General features: G+C 41.1%; 1 long non-coding RNA gene across 1 annotated transcript in view; it reads left to right on the top strand.

Annotated features, from left to right (window-relative positions):
- Positions 1-18,096, top strand: part of LOC138302027 (uncharacterized) — a 164,514-nt gene that overhangs the window by 54,130 nt on the left and 92,288 nt on the right. The window lies entirely within an intron of this gene.

An 18,096-nucleotide genomic window follows, 5' to 3' on the forward strand; every position in this document is an offset into this window, starting at 1 on the left:
GTGAAGCATAAAAATTTTCCCTGCACGGTGGTCTGTGCGTGGATTTTAAATCTTCGTCTGCCAGCTACACCTGTCAAGGCCCCAAGAACTGGATAGTATACCACTTGGCAGGACAGGAGTCTCAGCAGACAGTCCAGATTCTGGCAGGGGAAGTCTTTGATAGCCCTGAGACTTCAACAACAGGAGGCAAGCTCAGGACAAGCCCTTGGTGATTTCTTCACAAGCACAAATGGACAAGTTTAGTTTTTGTTCTCTTGCACAGGCAGCAGCAGCAACTGCAGGATAGCTTCACAAAGCACAGGCAGGGCAGCACTTCTCCTCAGCTCTTCATCTCTTCTCCAGGCAGAGGTCCCTCTTAATGTCCAGGAGTGATCTATTTTTTCAGGGGTTTGGGTGCTCTTCTTATACCCATTTTGGCTTTGAAGTGGGCCTACTTCAAAGGAAAGTCTCTCTTGTTTGTGAGATCCTGCCTTGCCCAGGCCAGACCCCAGACACACACCAGGGGGTTGGAGACAGCATTGTGTGAGGGCAGGCACAGTACTTTCAGGTGTGAGTGACCACTCCTCCCCTCCCTTCTAGCACAGATGGCTCATCAGGATATGCAGGCTACACCCCAGCTCCTTTTGTGTCACGGTCTACAGAGAGGTGCAAACAGCCCAACTGTCAAACTAACCCAGATAGGGAATACACAAACAGGCAAAGTCACAGAATGGGTTGAGCAAGAAAATGCCTACTTTCTATAAGTGGCATTTTCAAACACACAATTTCAAAACCAACTTTTCTAAAAGATATATTTCAGAGAGCCCAAAGATGTGAGTTCAGAGAGCGCAAACTCCACATGTCCATCTGCTCCCGAAGGGAATCAACACATTAATAATATTGAAAGGCAGCCCCCATGTTAACCTATGAGAGAGATAGGCCTTGCAACAGTGAAACCCGAATTTGGCAGTATTTCACAGTCAGGACCCATAAAACACATTAGTATATGTCCTACCTTAAACATATACTGCACCCTGCCCATGGGGCTACCTGGGGCCTACCTTAGGGGTGTCTTACATGTAGGAAAAGGGAAGGTTTAGGCCTGGCAAGTGGGTCCACTTGCCAAGTCTAATTGGCAATTTAAAACTGCACACACAGACACTGCAATGGCAGGTCTGAGTCATGTTTACAGGGCTACTAATGTGGGTGGCACAACCAGTGCCGCAGGCCCACTAGTAGCATTTGATTTACAGGCCCTGGGCACCTCTAGTGCACTTTACTAGGGACTTACTAGTAAATTAAATACGCCAATCATGGATAAACAAATCAACAATACAATTTACATAGAAAGCATATGCACTTTAGCACTGGTTAGCAGTGGTAAAGTGCTCAGAGTTCAAAAGCCAACAACAACAGGTCAAAAAAATTGGAGACAGGAGGTAAAAAGATTGGAGATGACCCTGCAAAAGGAAAAAAGTCCAACAATGGCTGATAAGGGGCAATCTGGTAAACTAAATACAGAGGACCAGTTTGATACAAAGCTCTGTGCGCCAGCAGAAGTTCCTTCAACCTTACTCATTCCTTAATAGGTAGCCAGTGCAGCTCTTTCAAATGGAAACAAATACTATCACCTCTTGGGAGTCTCAGTAAGCTGCACTGGGGCATTTTGCACCATCTGGATTCTCCCCAGTTGATAGGCTGGAAGGTCTCAATACAAAGCATTGACATAATCCAGCCGGGATGTGATAAGCACCTGTATCACCATTTTCTGCTGCTGAGGTGGAAGCAGCTAAGAAATCTCTTATAGATTTCAGAAGTCCAAAACAGGACCCAACAACTCCCATCACCTGAAGACCAAATGGAACAGAACTGTCAAACTTCAGCCTTAAGATCTGTGCTACGGTATCTGGGAAAGATGGTGGTGGTACCGATCTAGGCCAGTAATTGTAATCCCAGCTGTGCACGGAGGAAATTAGGAAGAGGTGGAATGACCTGTGTGGGAGAGTGTGTTACCTGGCCTCCAAGCATCACCTGGAGGCCCAGAGGACTAGTGGTGGATCTCCTAGCCCCCCTTACAATTTGTTCCCAGGGAGGAGAAGGTCTTGCAGACCCTACATCCTAAAGGCTTCAAAAGAATCCCTGGTGGAGTGGAGACTGTAAGTTATACTTTTGAATGTGCCACTAAACATAAATGTTGTTTTTGTTTTCAATTTAACTGTTGCTAATGTGTTTTGCGCTTTTGCTAAGCATATAAACTGAATATTAAAGTTATCATGTGAATTTTTATCATCAAATGAGTAGCATTATGGGTGTATCTCTCTTTTCACTACTGGTCAATATGTGTTGTCAATATGTGTGTTTTTCTTCATGGATTATTTATTGTATTTGTCTTGTTTGTTTGTTTGAATGTATTTTGTTGTAGTTAAGATGACAGGTTCCAAACTCCATTTAATTACACATGAAGTTATGGTGCTTTTAAGTGTTTTTTTACCTAATCACATATTTCACATATGTTTTTATATTGAAAATGTCTGTTCATCTTCACTGCATATATGTTACTAGATATGTTTGACTTACAAATTTGCAAGTGTTGTTAATGTTTAATTGAAATGACTACAACTACCATGACTCCTTGTTTTGGTATTTGGGAAATAGTACTGCAATGTGATGTTGGCCATTTTCCTTTTTCTTTCCCATATACACGTGTCATTATGCTATGTATGAAAATGGCATTATTTTATTTCATTTTGTAAGTTGCCATTTTCTTGTTATTTCATTGAATTGATGTGATTGGTTTCACAAATCAAAGTAAGTTGACTGAAAGATTTTCATATATGTTATGTTATATGCTGAATATAAGTTGGGTTGATAATAAATGTTCTTTGCAATGTTTATATGATGACTAATGCTATGAATCCTTCTGAGTTGTATACTGGTCTGAATTTTAGCCTGCTAGGCCTTGGAACGGTTTAGTTCTCTTTTCTCCTCTCTACTGTGTTGTGTTGAATGTTTGGTATATTTTATGTACACTTTCTAATTAATCTTTTTCTCATCTCTTTACCTCCTTTTTTAAAGTTTGCAAGTGTGTAATGTAAACTGTGTAACATCATAAAACCACTGAAAGGTCTAATTATTCTATGAATTATTATTTTCCTTTAAAGTTGCTTTGTTTGTAGCTTCAAACTCATTTGGTAAATAATACAGACTTTTACAATTTGCATTTCTTGTAATTAATAATGGATACAACACCTAGAGTATGTGGACAGCCATCTGCCACTGAGAATACCTTCGCTTCAGACCAGGAAAAAGTCTTTAGTGAGGACTCCACTTCTGCACGTTCAGATGATGAGCTGCCTGGTCCATCTGGTCTGCCTGGTCAGACAGCTCCACTGAGTCTCACTTGGCCCACAACTACAGCTCCCACCCCAGCAGTTATCACACCTCAACCTCAGGATAACTCCACCACCTGTGTCCAAAAGAACATCACCCCAGTTGTGTGTCCCCAATTCTGGCTGCTGTTGATCCAATACAACCTTCAGTTCAGCTAGGGCCCGGTGGGATGGGGCATTCTCGCTCACACAGAGAAGTGTGGTTAGGTTTCTTGGGAGGAAATCCATGGGCCAGCAAAGTGAGGCCACTGGGTTCACTGTCACCCAGGCCACCATTGAACAAGTCTTGGGATCTCTACATCAGTCCCAAGACATGATGGGCCAGGTCCTCATAGAGCTCTGGGACATGAAGCAGTTGCAGAGGGACCACAATGTAAAGATGCAGATTCTAAACTCAAATTTGTACTCCTCGACTGTATGTTATTTTTCACCATATGTGCAGGGCGCTGTATGTTATTTTGCACCATATGTGCAGGGCATTTCCAGCAACATCTTTCCCTTTCTATAGCTTAACAACATCTAAGCCAACTACATCTGCCTCAGCCAAAGAAAGGGAGGCCCTGCACAAGAGGAAACACTTGCACCCACCTCATTCCCTTACACCAGCCCCCCTCAGGAGGGGACGTTTATCCAGACTACCAGGAGACGATAGCAAGACCTTCACCACCACCAGCAAGAGACACAGAACTTAATTTTCTCCAATGTGGGACTACCATTCACTCTGTGGACTATTTTCTGGACACATTTACCTTTTTGATGCCAGTTGTAATTTCTGCCTTGGATTTCTAGCAATGTTGGCTCTACAATAATAGTTTCACCCACCATGTGTGACTTTTTGATTTTTTCTTTGAGTTTTTGTTTTCATCGATTTTTTTGATAATATCCCATTCTTCCATGGTGACAAGGTCAGGAAATTGCTGAAAAACTTGAGGCTGTCCTCTTCTACCTCTCCCTGGGTTCATATGTCTGCATTAAAAAAATAGAATTTATTTTTATAATTTGCAAACGTTTCTTTGATATTTGAAACAAACCTCATCTTTCTTCACATATCTGTACACAACATATATTATTGATTTTGTTATTTAAAATAACAATTTTGACATGTTTATTAATTTGTTTTTTTTAAATGTGTAAATAATACAGTTTATAATGTATCATGTACACATTCTATTTTTTACACTTTTTCCATCAAACATTCCGTCAACTGAAGTATAAACAAAACTGTGTAACTTTTGCATTTAACCACAGTAACTCACTACATAATACTGTTTTTAATTTTTTTAAATTAGTAACATTATCTTTTGGTGCTGTTTTCGACCTCTGGGGGCCACAATGCATGAAAACAGGTGTCAAAGCCTCTAACTTCTTGCCAGAGGAGCTGGAGTTGCTGGCTATAGAGGTCCTGTCCCTGTACAGCCAGCTATATGGCTCACAAGAGGACAGGTACATGTTTAAAAAAAATTAAAATGTAATTCTGACTAACTTGTTTTTTAGAAAAATAAATCACCGGCTAGATTGTCCCTTTTAGTTCCTGAGTGAAGTGTAGTGATTTAAGTGAAGTTTCAGTTCTTTTAAAATGAAATGATAGATTATGGTGTGGATTGTGAAACACATTATAATTTGACAACACCACAACATTAGTATGTGTTATGTGTTTGACACCCTTTTTTATGTTGTTGTGTATATATGTGTGTGTGTGTGTGGTTTTGTGTTAATATCCTTGTGGGGACTTGGGCATGATAACCCACTCACGTGGGGACTTGATTGCATTTTGGGGATCTGAACTCAGGTCCCTACAAAGCAATGTTTTCTAAATTATAAAAAATGGCTTCAGGAACATCTGTGTCAATTTTTATATCTTTTTTTAAAATTGTATTGTGAGGGCCTGTGTTTCATAAAGTGTGCTCATCTTTTTGGTTGGCTCTGCCCCTGTAGACCCGAGGTGGTAATGCAGTCTTAGACACATTCTGCATCTAAACACACTTTGCTTACTAAAACACACACTAGCAGCAGAAAGGACAGATATTTCATAGGAAAGCTGCATAACCCTGTGTTTATCCAAATATTTTTCCTGCTTATTAATCTTTTCTCTATTTATTAAAATCAAACTTTATTTACATTTAATCTAAACTTTTTGTGTCTGAATGTTGCTCACAGTTTTAAAAATATTGCTAAAAGCAATTTGAATCAGTTTCAAATTCCAGAATACTTCACTAATGCTGTTTGACTCCTAATTACAATTTGAAAATGATGGTGGACTATGCTGTGATGCAATACAAATTGGTTTTATCGTTTTTGACAAAAATGTTAGAGACACCAATGCTTATTGTTACATTTCACTGCTTGTCCCAGGAATTCAGGGGGCATATTTACAAGTGCCTTGCGCCTTCTTGCACCACATTAGCGTAACATTTTATGGTAATGTGGCATTAAGAAGGCATTTTTGTCGCACCATATTCACAACGTGGTGCAATGCATGCATTGCACCACTTTGTAAACCCTTGTGCCACATTATGCCTGCGCCAGGCATAATGTATGCAAGGAGGGTGTTGCGATGTAGGGGCCCTGAAAAAATGGAACCGTGAAATCTACGTGATTTCACTGAGCCATTTTTAGCATAATTTGTGATGCTCACATTGCATTCAATAGACCTCTCTTGACATTGGTGGTTTAGCGCCATAATATTTGGAGCTAATCCACCAAAATACCATAATAGCGTCAACAGTTTTGACGGTATTGGCCTAACGTGCGCTATAGTGTGGTGTATTGTAAATACGGCGCTCACATGGTGTCGTTAGGGGGGCGCAATGGGGTGCAAGAAAAGTGGTGCATCATCAGTGATGCGTCACTTTCTTATAAATATGCCTCAGAGTCTTTATGTTGCTTTGCCTTTCTAATTTTAGTGTTTGGGTGGGTTATGGTAAAGGGTGGGCAGGGTAATTTTAGGGTTTAAGGGTGTGAAGGGTAGTTTTAGGGGTTCAAGGTAGGTAATAGTAGAGGGTGGTAAGGGTAATTTTGGGGTTAAGGGGTGGGTAGTGATAAAGAGTGTTAAGAGTAATTTTAGGGTTTGAGGTGGGTAGTGGGAACATTTGGTAACGATAATTTTAGGGTTGGGGGGTGAGTAGTGGTAAAGGATGGTTAAAGTAATTTTAGGGTTATGCAGTGGGTAGTGGTGAAGGGTGGTAAGGGTAACCTTAGTTTTTTGAAGTAGGTAGTGGTAAATGCTGCTTAGGGAAATTGGAGGGTTTAGGGGTGGACAGTACTAAAGGAAGGTTAAGAGTTAATTAAATATATATATATATATAGATAGATAGATACGTATGTATATGTGACTGTATATATGTACATGTATATAGATGTGTACATATACGTGTGTATATAAATATATATATATATATATATATATATATATATATATATATATATATATATATAAGCCAGTGACTTTGACTGCACTTCATCAGTCAAAGAGACTTTTGTGACTTACATTAATTATTACTGCCAGAACCGCCGCAGCATGGACTTTACCAATATATTTGCTGAAGTTTCAGGACATGACTACATAGATTGGCGCACGTAACTCAGACCAGCGCCATCAGGTACTTGGCAACAATGTGGCTGGATGAAGGGTTCAGGTATTCTTTGGAATGAAGTGACATTTACAAAACTGTTGGTGATAGCTCACGGAAATAGACACTAAAAAGCTGCAGTTTGAAATGTCCTAGGACTGGTTTCAAGGTATCACCCCTCATCAGCCAGGCTAGTTGAATCCAGTGGGAACCACATATGAGCATACCCTTCCTACTTAGGGCAACTATAGCAAGACTTAAAGATGATGGAGGAAATGCTGAAAATTGGCAAACATTCACCCCAGTCACAGATCTAGGTTGAATCCATCATTTCTTTTGCTCACCATGCCATCCCAGTTTGGACCCAGCAAAATACAATCACTCTTGACCCTTTTCCCCATGGGAACAGTACACTCCAAACTGCCACACCAGTTCCTCCCTGGAATTGAAACAAGCATCATGGGACCACTTTTGGGGTATCTTTTGAATGTCTTGTGAAATTTTGACCTACTGGTAGGCAGAGACAATTGGAAACATGGTTACTATGGAATCAGAGCTAAAATAGTGTGAGGGAGGAAACAAACAAGACTGTAGTGTGAAACTGAATGCACACTTGTGTACAAAAATTGCTCGGTAGTGAGTGCTTGTCTTGTAATTGACAATATTTTACAAAATAAAATGAAAATGAAAAGCATTGAGAGCAGATTGTTGAATGTTTTTGATGGTTCCCATGTGGGTTTGTGGATCCTCTGTGGACCACAATGGAGTACCATACTGAGGAATGTGGTGGATCTGCAGATCACCAAAAAAAACTACTGAATTGAGCTTCTTTACGGGAAACATGGAAATGGTTAAACAATAGTGACCATTTGCAAGTGGTATAATAAAACTAAAGGATGAAAGGAAGTCTGTTATTTGCTAAGTACAGCCGTATGAGTGAGAGCACAGTGGGAAGGGTAGACATTAGTAATACTTTTCTTTTGAGAGTGGAGAAGAATTGCCATATTTCTGACTTGATATTAAAAAATAACCTACAAGAGTATATAGGCTGAAAGAAGATGTGTAGCTTCTAGGCACTACAGTAAAAGGCAAAATAGATGGGAGGTTAGATGACAACATTAAGTAAAAAATACTGAGCAGCAAAGGAGGAAGAGGAATTGCTATAGTGAAAATATAGTTGTTTTTAAAGCCAATATGAGTGAATGTGTTTGCAAATTAGATGTAGGTGCTTGGTATAGTATATAATTTCATAGTATATAATTTGCACCCACTCACACAGTCATGAGTGCACTTACAAACCCAGTTACACTGCTACAAAAGCTCTCATGTACCCACTTTATTTCATTTATGTCATTTAGACCGATAGGGTCTGATTTAGATCTTGGCGGATCTGGTCCTGCTGTTGTGTTTCCATTGGTTTGTCTGTCCACCTACTAGGTGGTCCATCTGCTCTATTTAGATACTGGTGGATCAATGAACAAAAGTTCCATCTCAATCAGAGTTTTCCTCCCTCGTCGACTGTGCTATAGGCAAAAGTGGCTGTTTAAGGGAGTAGAGCCAATTTGTCTGCAGGGCCAATCATGATGTGCCTTCCCATCAACGTAACTGTGGTGGGTAAACCTCCACACCTAAGTTGGCAGATTGGAAGGTATATAAGGTTGAAACCTACCTTTTCCTTGTTTTACTTCCCCTTCCGTCATGAACCTGATCATCCAAGTCCTTCCTTTGCTGCTACTTGTTGCCAGAATCGAAGGTAAGTATCTTTTTTACATGTTACCTTTTGAATTGTCTCTTTACATTAGCTCTGAACCCATGCGTTTTTACTTCACACTTACAAGCAATATTTTACTAATGTGCAATACATATGTGTGCAATGTAGTTGTTTAAGAAATGTAGAAAAAACACACTTGTGTAATTTGATTTCATTTACAAATTCAGTGCAAGCTGCCTTTACACTAATGAACACCTATACAACAAGTGACGTTAATTCCAAATTCAAAATGTACCCATACAGGTGTTTGATAATTTTCAGTAAACTATCAAATCAGATATATATATGCATGATACATTACTAGAATTAAATTGATAAAATGTAGAAATTGCACTTGACAAAGCAAAAAGTTTGTTTATGCTACATGTAAAATCAATGTTCGTTCAACATTGAAAACATCTCATATATTTATTAATGTCACATTTCCTCTTTTCTAATGCATTTTCATTATACTATAACTTTTTAAGTTACTCTAAAATGTCTAAATGTGTAATGCACATGTGACTATTTGTTATCACTTACCAATTTAAAATAAACACACCTGTATTGACAATTAGAAACATTTTATCTTGGTGTATGTGTCCATTATCATGATGAATGCTGGCACCAACATTTCTATGTCCATGTCCAATTTTTGTCACTAATGTTTTCACTGTAGAAATATATTATTTATAGAAGCTTTAGTGTTTTCTGACATAAATGTATTTATGATTATGTATCTCACATTTTCATCATTAATATTGTTACTAATCAATGAATGTCAGGACAAACTTTATAAAAATAAAACAATTTTACTAGTAACTGAGATACTTCTCTCAATTTTTTAAATTGAAACCAAAAGATAAATGGATGTCAACCTTGATGCATAACATCAACCTGTGGGATTTTTGGCCCAGAATTTGCCTCCTAAATAGGCTGCCAAGGAGTAACCTCCTTACGAAGGGGTAGCCAGTGGGCACAGGCCGGGACCGCAAGGACCCTTTTTAGGATAGGTAGGTTTGGGTTTCAGAGGGGTTAGAGACAGGAAATACATGCATTTGGGTGGAGTAGTACATGTATAAAGGGTGGGTGAGGATTGGGTTTGGGAGTTAGCGGGAGCTGTAATGGTCAATGTGTGTGTGTCTATCTGTTTTGCAGTTTCATGTGAGTCTGGTGTATGTTGTTCAGGATTGAGTGTGTGTTTTTGGTAGTTGTTTGGTGTCCAGGTGAGTGTCTGTGTTTGGGTTAGGTGGGTTGAAGTACCTGTGCTTTTGTGTGAGTGTGTTTGCTTGGATGAGTGTGCTATTGAGGTAGTTGGTGTGGTTGTGGCGCATGTGTCTGTATATTTTGCAGCTGCATGTCGGTCTGGTGTATGTGTGAATGAGTCCTAGGATGCTTGTTTCAGGTCCAGGGAGGATCTGGCTTGGCAGTTCGGGCTGGGCTTTTCTCATGGGGAGCAGGGTCAAAAATGATTTGCATATGGCTGGATCCAAACTGGGGTGGCATGGTGAGCAAAAAGAAAATATGGATTTAACTCAGATCTGTGACTGTGGGTGAATGTTTGACAATGTTCAGCATTCTGTCCATCATCTTTTTTTGTTGCTATAGTTGCCCTAAGTGGTAACGTATGCCCAGACCTGGGTCCTCTGCTCAACGTGCCACAGGACAAAATCTAGCCTGGCTGATGAGGGGTGATACCCTGAAAGCAGTCCCAGGATGCTTGTTTCTGATCCAGGGAACACTTGCCTTGGCAGTTCGGGCTGCACTGTTTCCATGTGAAGCAGGGACAAGATTGATTTGCATATGGCTGGGTCCAAACTGGGATGGCATGGTGAGCAAAAAAATGATGGATGTAACCCAAGTCTGTGACTAGGGAGAATGGTTGACAATATTCAGCATTCCGTCCATCACCTTTTTGCATTGCTATAATGACAATGTCCTAGCCACAAATATTGGGGTAGGACTGGAAATCTTAATGAAGAATACCTTTGGTAAACTAATAACACTTTCCCACATACTGCCTCAGCGTTTCCCAACATTTGCCAAAAACAGAAGTGGCAGTAGTCAACTGAATTTCATCTGCAGATAGAGAAATCCAGGAAACCTGTCAACAAAACTGTTTCTGCATACCTCCAATACCTCAACATGGGCTCTATATACCATAACATCTTACACTTCAATATGGATGGAATATATTGAAAAGACAGAATCCATTTCACAGACAGAGGCAACAGGTTGTTCCTCAACAACTTAAAAGACTGCATACTGTTCTATGTGCAATTATCATCTACACAATCTACACATCATAAACACAAAGGCTCTTTTCAAAGCTAACCCTTTTCCCATACACTGGTTCTTTTTGTTTTCAAAACGTTGTTTTCTTAATTTCTCAGATGGATCAGCGGTCCTGCTGCAGATCCCTGACAAAATTATGGGTCTGCCTGTTATAGTGTGGGAGGTTTTGTGATGGATTTGCAGAGCCAATGTTGCTGTGTGGGTGTGTGAGAGGTTGTGTAAGTGCATGTATGGACATGTGAGTGGCTGTGTAAATGGCTGTATGGGTGTGTACGAGGCTGAATGAATGGGTGTGTGAGTGCCTGTGTAAGACTGTGAGTGGTGTGTGAGTGGTCCTCTGGGTTTTCTGAGTGGATGTATCAGTGACAGTATGGGTGTGTGAGTGACTGTAGGTGTCTGTAACGTAGTATGGTAGTGGTTTTGTGGGTCTGTGAGTGTGTGTGTAAATGAGTGCGTGAGTGGGAGTGTAAGTGTGTGAATGGGTATGTGAGTGGCTGTATGGGTCTATACATGGATGTGTCGGGCTGTATGAGTGTGTGTGTGAATATGTGTGAGTGGATGTGTGAGTGGCTGTATGGGTCTGTGAGTGGGTGTGGTACTGATTTTGTGGGTCTGTGAATGGATGTGTGAGTATGTGAATGGGTGTTTAAGTGGTTGTCTAAGTGCCTGTGTGGGTCTGTGAGTAGGTGTGTAAGTAGCTGTATCGGTGTATACATGTCCGTGTGAGTGTATCAGTGGGTGTATGAGTATGTGAATGGGTATGTAATTGGGTGTGTGAGTAGCTGTGTGGGTCTGTGAGTTAGTGTGATAATGATTTTGTGCATCTGTGAGTGTGTGAGTGTGTGTGGGTGTGACTGGGTGTGTGAGTAGGTGTGTTAGTGGTATTGTGGGTATCTGAGTGAGTGTGTGAGGGGGTCAGTGAGTGGATCTAGATCCACAGATCCATAGGTGATTCACAGCAGGGACACACTGAGTGCCGAAGAGGATCTGAAGACGCTCGGGTATCTCAAATAGAACATTGTCGGGCAATTTCTTTCCCATGAGGAGTCCCTTACAGACCCCTTCATCAGTCCTATGGGGTCATGGGTATCTCTACCCTGACCCCTTATCGCCTATTTATTTTTATTTCCACACCCTCCGGAATCATGTCCAGATTTACAAAACGGCAGGTGCAACTTCCTGTCAGTTTGAGCCCAACTAATCACAGTATTGCTGTTAGTGCGTGGATCCGTGGATCTGCGGTGGATCCACATCTATAAATATGCATAAATCTTTTGCCTTTAATAACTCAAAAACACTGAACTGATTTACACCAAATTACAAAAAGAGATCTTTCTGGACCAATATCTAGCTTTCTGCCAAATTTTGTATAATTCCGTCCTGCAATTCAAGCTGTAGTTTTTCTCGGCCACCGCTTGACGAAATAACCTGACACATCCCAGACAGCAGCTGAACTGACCAGTACACTATTTGTGGAAAGTTTGTGAAGATCTGTTAAACTACGCCAACGTTATTAGCAAAACAAAAAAATGGTTTCCTATGGATACTAGGTCCTAACTATAACTACCTACTGGCGAACACCAGTTACAGTTAAGACCTAGTTTCCTAAGTAAAAGTTTTTTTTGTTTCGCTAATAACTTTTATGCCATTTGAGAAATCTTCACAAAATTTTCAAAACTAGTTTTCCACTCACTTCAGCTGTTGCTTGGAAAGTTTTGGGGTGATTCGTCAAAAAAGGGCAAAGAAAAAGAGGGGGTCTCAAAACAAGTTTTCCCATTGCAATTCCCCAGTGGGATTTTAGACATGACTACGGCCCGAACATATGGACGGAATGGTACCAAATTTCATATCCACATAGCCACTCACACACCCACTCATATGCTCATATATTCACTTACAAACCCACACATCTACTCACATACCCATAGGGCCACGCACACACTCACTCACTGACTCACAAAACCATTCACACACCCACTCACAGCTCCACACACCCACTTACACACACCAACTCATACACTCACACACCCATTCAACTTCACACATCCAGTCATACACTCATACAGCCATTCATACACCCACAGCGTGAGGTTGGCTGCATGCAGCAGGTTGGCCACAGGCCAGGACTTGTGGGCAACTCCCCACAAAGCACGGCTGAAGGCCATGTGCAGCATAAGGGTGGTTTCATGCAGGGCTTTGGATACAGGGCCTGGCCACAGGCTAGGCCCTGCAGCTAACCTCCTGCTGTGCACAGCCAAATGCCATGCACAGTGGCTGTTGGATTAACCTATGGTGATTAAATATTACTTTATGTTAAAAATACCCTAGATATTCACTGAAAAAATAAAGGTTACAGGGACATTATAGTTAGGAAATAGAATTAAAAAAAACCTTAGAGATTCACTAAAAAAACAAAGGCCTGTTGATAAGTGTAAAAAAATGTTATACGGCATAGAGTTGTTTGTTTTGTTTGTTAAATATATGGTCATATAGGTTGTATGCTCATCTTGTATTCTACAAGACACTTGGTCATGGAGAAGCCAGTTATTTTTTATGCAGCTATAGTGACTTGTCATGCAACAGTGAAGTGTCAGTAGAGAGATCAGTCCTTGGCCACGCTGTGTTATAGGGACTTCTGATAGAAGGGAGAGGTATTGGCACAGAGAGCAGTGCATCTTTGTACTCTAATACGCACTCCTATCAACTGCTTTGTGCACGGTATTATGTATGACTTTCAGTATTGGGAGATGTCTGAAAAAGAGTTGAGTAAGTCCACAAAATTCAATATGGATACCAGTTGTGCAAGACACAGTTTTCAACAGAGAAGAAATTCCATTTAATACTATACTATGGACATTCATCACTATGAACAGAGGTATGTGCAGAGAGAACAGTCTCTACCCACAGTCTACTTTGCACATAGGTTACTGTGGGGAGATACATTAATCTCAATAGTTGTTAAGCAAGACAGACTTCTCTGCATAGAGGTAATTTAATCCCTACATCCTACTTGTACATCTGCTGTACTGGGGAGAGCTGTGACCAGAGAGGTAAACCCCTTTTCACACCCTAATTTGCACACCTATCATCTAAGACACAGGTCACAGGATAGGGACCAGTCTCTCCCAACACTGTACTATGTGGTTTTATCATGCAAGACAGATCTGTCAGCAAACAGGGCAGTTTCTCTCCACAGCCTACTATTTATACCTTTCAGCATGGGAAGAGGTATGAGCAGAGAGATCATTTTTCTCAAACCCTAAAATAGACAGCTCTAACTCAAGTAAGATGTGTTAGCAGACAGCTCATTCCCTTCACAGACACCACTGTGTATTCTTGTTGGTCTAGGGAGAGGTGTCAGCAGAGAAGCCACTCTTTGCCAACACTGCTCTGTACATCCTTGTTGTCTTGGAGATAGGAGTTAGTGGAGAGAAGAATATTTCCCTACACACTACTGTATACGTCTGTCATCCTGGGAGAGCTGTGACTGGACAGTGAAATAAATTCCCACACTCTAATATAAATAGTCATTTTCATTGGAAGAGATCTTAGTAGACAGGAGGGTAATTGTTATACTTACTATGATAGTAAGGTCTTACACATGAGGTGAGGATCTTCCCCACTGTACTATGCATACTGCCGAGCCTGGGAAAAGGTGAAAGTAGGGAGGCAGTGTCGCTTTACACACTACTCCACACACTGGTTACCTACATATAGGGTGTACATAGAGAGGCACATCACTCCCAATACTCTACTATATACAATTGTTAGACTGGAGAGGTGACAATGAGATTGCAGTTTCTCTGTACACCCTACTATGCACTGTTGTCATATTGTGAAAAGGTCTCACTGGAGAGTCCACTTTTTCCCCCACACCCTACTAATGGGGACCTTAAGGCATAAATACTGTAATAAAGGAAAGTTTAAATTCTTCTTCTAAAAAATGTTTATGATCTTGCAAGACTTTCGCTGGATCATAAAAAAAGTAGTTGGGTAGACAAAATCTTGATGCAAAGTGTTGCCAAAGAGACTGTCTCTCTCCTCACCCCATTATACACACTTGTAGCCCTGGGAAGAGGTGTTACTGAAGAACTCAGTCTCTCATCACACTCTACTATCCATTCCTGTCATACTGTGAAAAGGACTCCTTGGAAAGGCCACTTTTTAGCCACACACTACCAGAGGGCACAATAAGGCATAAGTACTTTAATGAAGGAAAGTGTCAATTATTTCCCCCCCCCAAAAAAAATAAAAATGTTATGATCTCACAAGACTCTTGGGGAATCAGAAAAAAAAGTAGTGGGGTATAAAAAAATCTTTCTCAAGAGAAAGGCTACAGTACAGAGGCTTGTTTGCACAGTCTGATAATCATACGCTGCGATACAGAGCTATTGTGCATTAAATACAGTTTAATGTTTGAGCTCGCAAGACTCTTGCAAGAGGTGGAGAGACATATGAACGAAGGAAGGTGTTTGTGTGCTCTCACAACAGTATCGCGGGCGTTAGTATTCCAAAAAAAAGGGACTCATACCATGAAATAATCATATAAGGTTGTAATAAGGTGGCTCTGGTTAGAGCTTTTGTGTTTATAGTATGTAATATTCAGTTACACATGGAACTGGATGCATTCCTTGGTGTTATCAATGAAGATCCTGTTTCTTTCTGCAGTGAAGTGCACTCCATCTGGCATATCAAACAGGATGCTGTTGTGATATATAGAGCTCATGCCATGGTCACTAAGAAATGCAGAAACTGTTTTATTTACAAGCTTCTGAGATTTCTAAATTGTGAAAAGGTCTCCTTCATTTGAACTCCAAGCGCAGCACCTCTGATTGTGCATAGGTCATTGCTACCACAGTGCACCATCATCAGGTCTGGGTGCTCACAATCCAACACGCTCTTAACAATGGGAAACAATTGATGCCTCATACCTCTATGGCCTGTATGGCCAATCCAGGTTATATTCAAGTTTAGAAATCCAAAATTCTTATCAACACCACAACTAATAACATATTCTCTAGTCCAATAGATGAAGGTGTGTTACAAAATCCAGAGGCGAACCATGGTGTTGTATGGAGATCTCTATCACATGAAGAGTGCTCAGCAAAAGGAGTAAATTTCAGGAGAAATATGGAGTTATACGAGGAGAGAAAAAAGAGGAGGGTGACACATTTATAAATGTAATTGGTAAACTTGTGGCAGTTACAAATGAAGGTTAGGTTGTGACTAACTGCGGTTAGTATGGTGCACAGTTACGTGAAAAATAAGACAAGCTTTTCTATTCTAATTTTGGTACGATCAGGTTTGAGTCACGCCAGAGTCACTGACAAGTTTCTGCAGGTGGAGCTTGATGAGCTTGATGAGGCGATCCTTGTAAGATCCTGCAAAAGTAAAATGGAACTTGACCGAGTGACCCTGGCAGGTGGTATTTTTTTTCAATCTTGCAAGAGTCTTGTGAGTCAGATTGTACAGAGAGAGAAAAGAGCATGAATTACCGCAGTACCAGTGACATTAACTGGTTAAAGCAAACTGCTAGACCTGACAAGCTTAGGGTGGTTCCCCCCAACTTTTTGCCGCTTGCCTCACATTTGTTCTGAGTTATTTTTGTTGGCCTTAGGACACTGAGCACCCAATCACTGCTGGCCAGTGGTATAAAGCATGTGCTCTCTCCATAAAACATGGTTTGATTGGTATATACCTAACTGGCATACTTAATTTACTTAGAAATCCCTAGTGAGGTTCACTACATGTGTCCAGAGCCTATAAATTAAATGCTACTCGTATGCCTGCAGCACTGTTTGTGCCACCCACTTAAGTAGCACTTTAAAACATCGACCAGGCCTGCCAGTGCAGCCTGAGTGCAGTGCTACACTGCAATGTGGACTTGGCATTTCAAACCCCATGCCAGTCCTTAAAGTCCCCTGTGATTACGCATGGCACTTCTGCTGTAGACCCTAGGTAGGCCATTGGGCAGGGGGCTATGTAGTTAAAAGGCAGGATATGTAATTTAAGTTCACATGTTCTGGTATTTAAAAACTCTTGAATTTGCTTTTCACTACTGTGAGGCCTACCTCTCCCGTAGGATAACATTGGGGACTCCTTATTACATTTAATAAGGTGTAATTCCAGATTGGGAAGGGATAGACCTGTAGTTTTTAGTACCTAGGAAAATATAATGATAAGTCCTCTTTAATTGTAAAGCTGGATGTATTGTTACAATTTTGAAAATGTCACTTTTAGAAACTTGGCATTTTCCTGCTCTTAGCCCCATGTGCCTGCAGCCTGCCTCTACTACACATTTGGAATGGAGTGACAGCTGGGCTTGTGCATTCCCTCTAGACAGCCACACACAAAGGGAGCTTAGGTGTGACTTATGGGCCATCCTGGGCAGGATGGGAGGGTGGAGCTAGTCACAGCCTCACACTTACACCTGACTAGGCTGTGTCTTGGCCCCACACAAAGGTCTGCATACCTCCCTGTAGTGAGTCAGGAGCCAGGGCAAGATGGAAGGACCATTTTGTACTTCAACACCCTTCTTTGAACTCTCCCCCACTTCAAATGTACCACTTGGTATAAGAACTGGACATCTGACCCTACCAACTCAGTACACTTCTGGACCTGTGGATACTCTGCCAGGAAGAAAGACCGATGTGCTACTACAAGGACTACTACTCTACTGGACTGCTGCTCTGGAATAACAGCTTTCTTGCTGTCATGACCTGCTGCCTGCTTCCCCCCTTGCCTGGGTGAGAAGGACTGTACACACAACACTTGAACCCAGAACCAGGGTGTTTGAAGTTGCCTTTCTGCAGGGTCACCCCCAAACTTTTTGCCTTAATCCTCCTCTTTTTCTGACCTAATTTTTACTGGATTTAGGACTCCGGGCACTTTATCACTGCTAACCAGTGCTAAAGTGCACATGCTCTCTCCCTTAAAACATGGTGACATTAGCTCATACCCAATTGGCATGTTTAATCTACTTATAAGTCCCTGGTAAAGTGCACTACATGTGCCCAGGGCTTGTAAGGTAAATGCTACTAGTGGGCCTGTGGCACTGGTTGTGCCACCCACATGAGTAAGCCCCTAACCATGTCTCAGGCCTGCCATTGCAAGG

Source organism: Pleurodeles waltl, chromosome 6 (genome assembly GCF_031143425.1).
Source record: "Pleurodeles waltl isolate 20211129_DDA chromosome 6, aPleWal1.hap1.20221129, whole genome shotgun sequence".
Lineage (NCBI taxonomy): Eukaryota > Metazoa > Chordata > Amphibia > Caudata > Salamandridae > Pleurodeles > Pleurodeles waltl.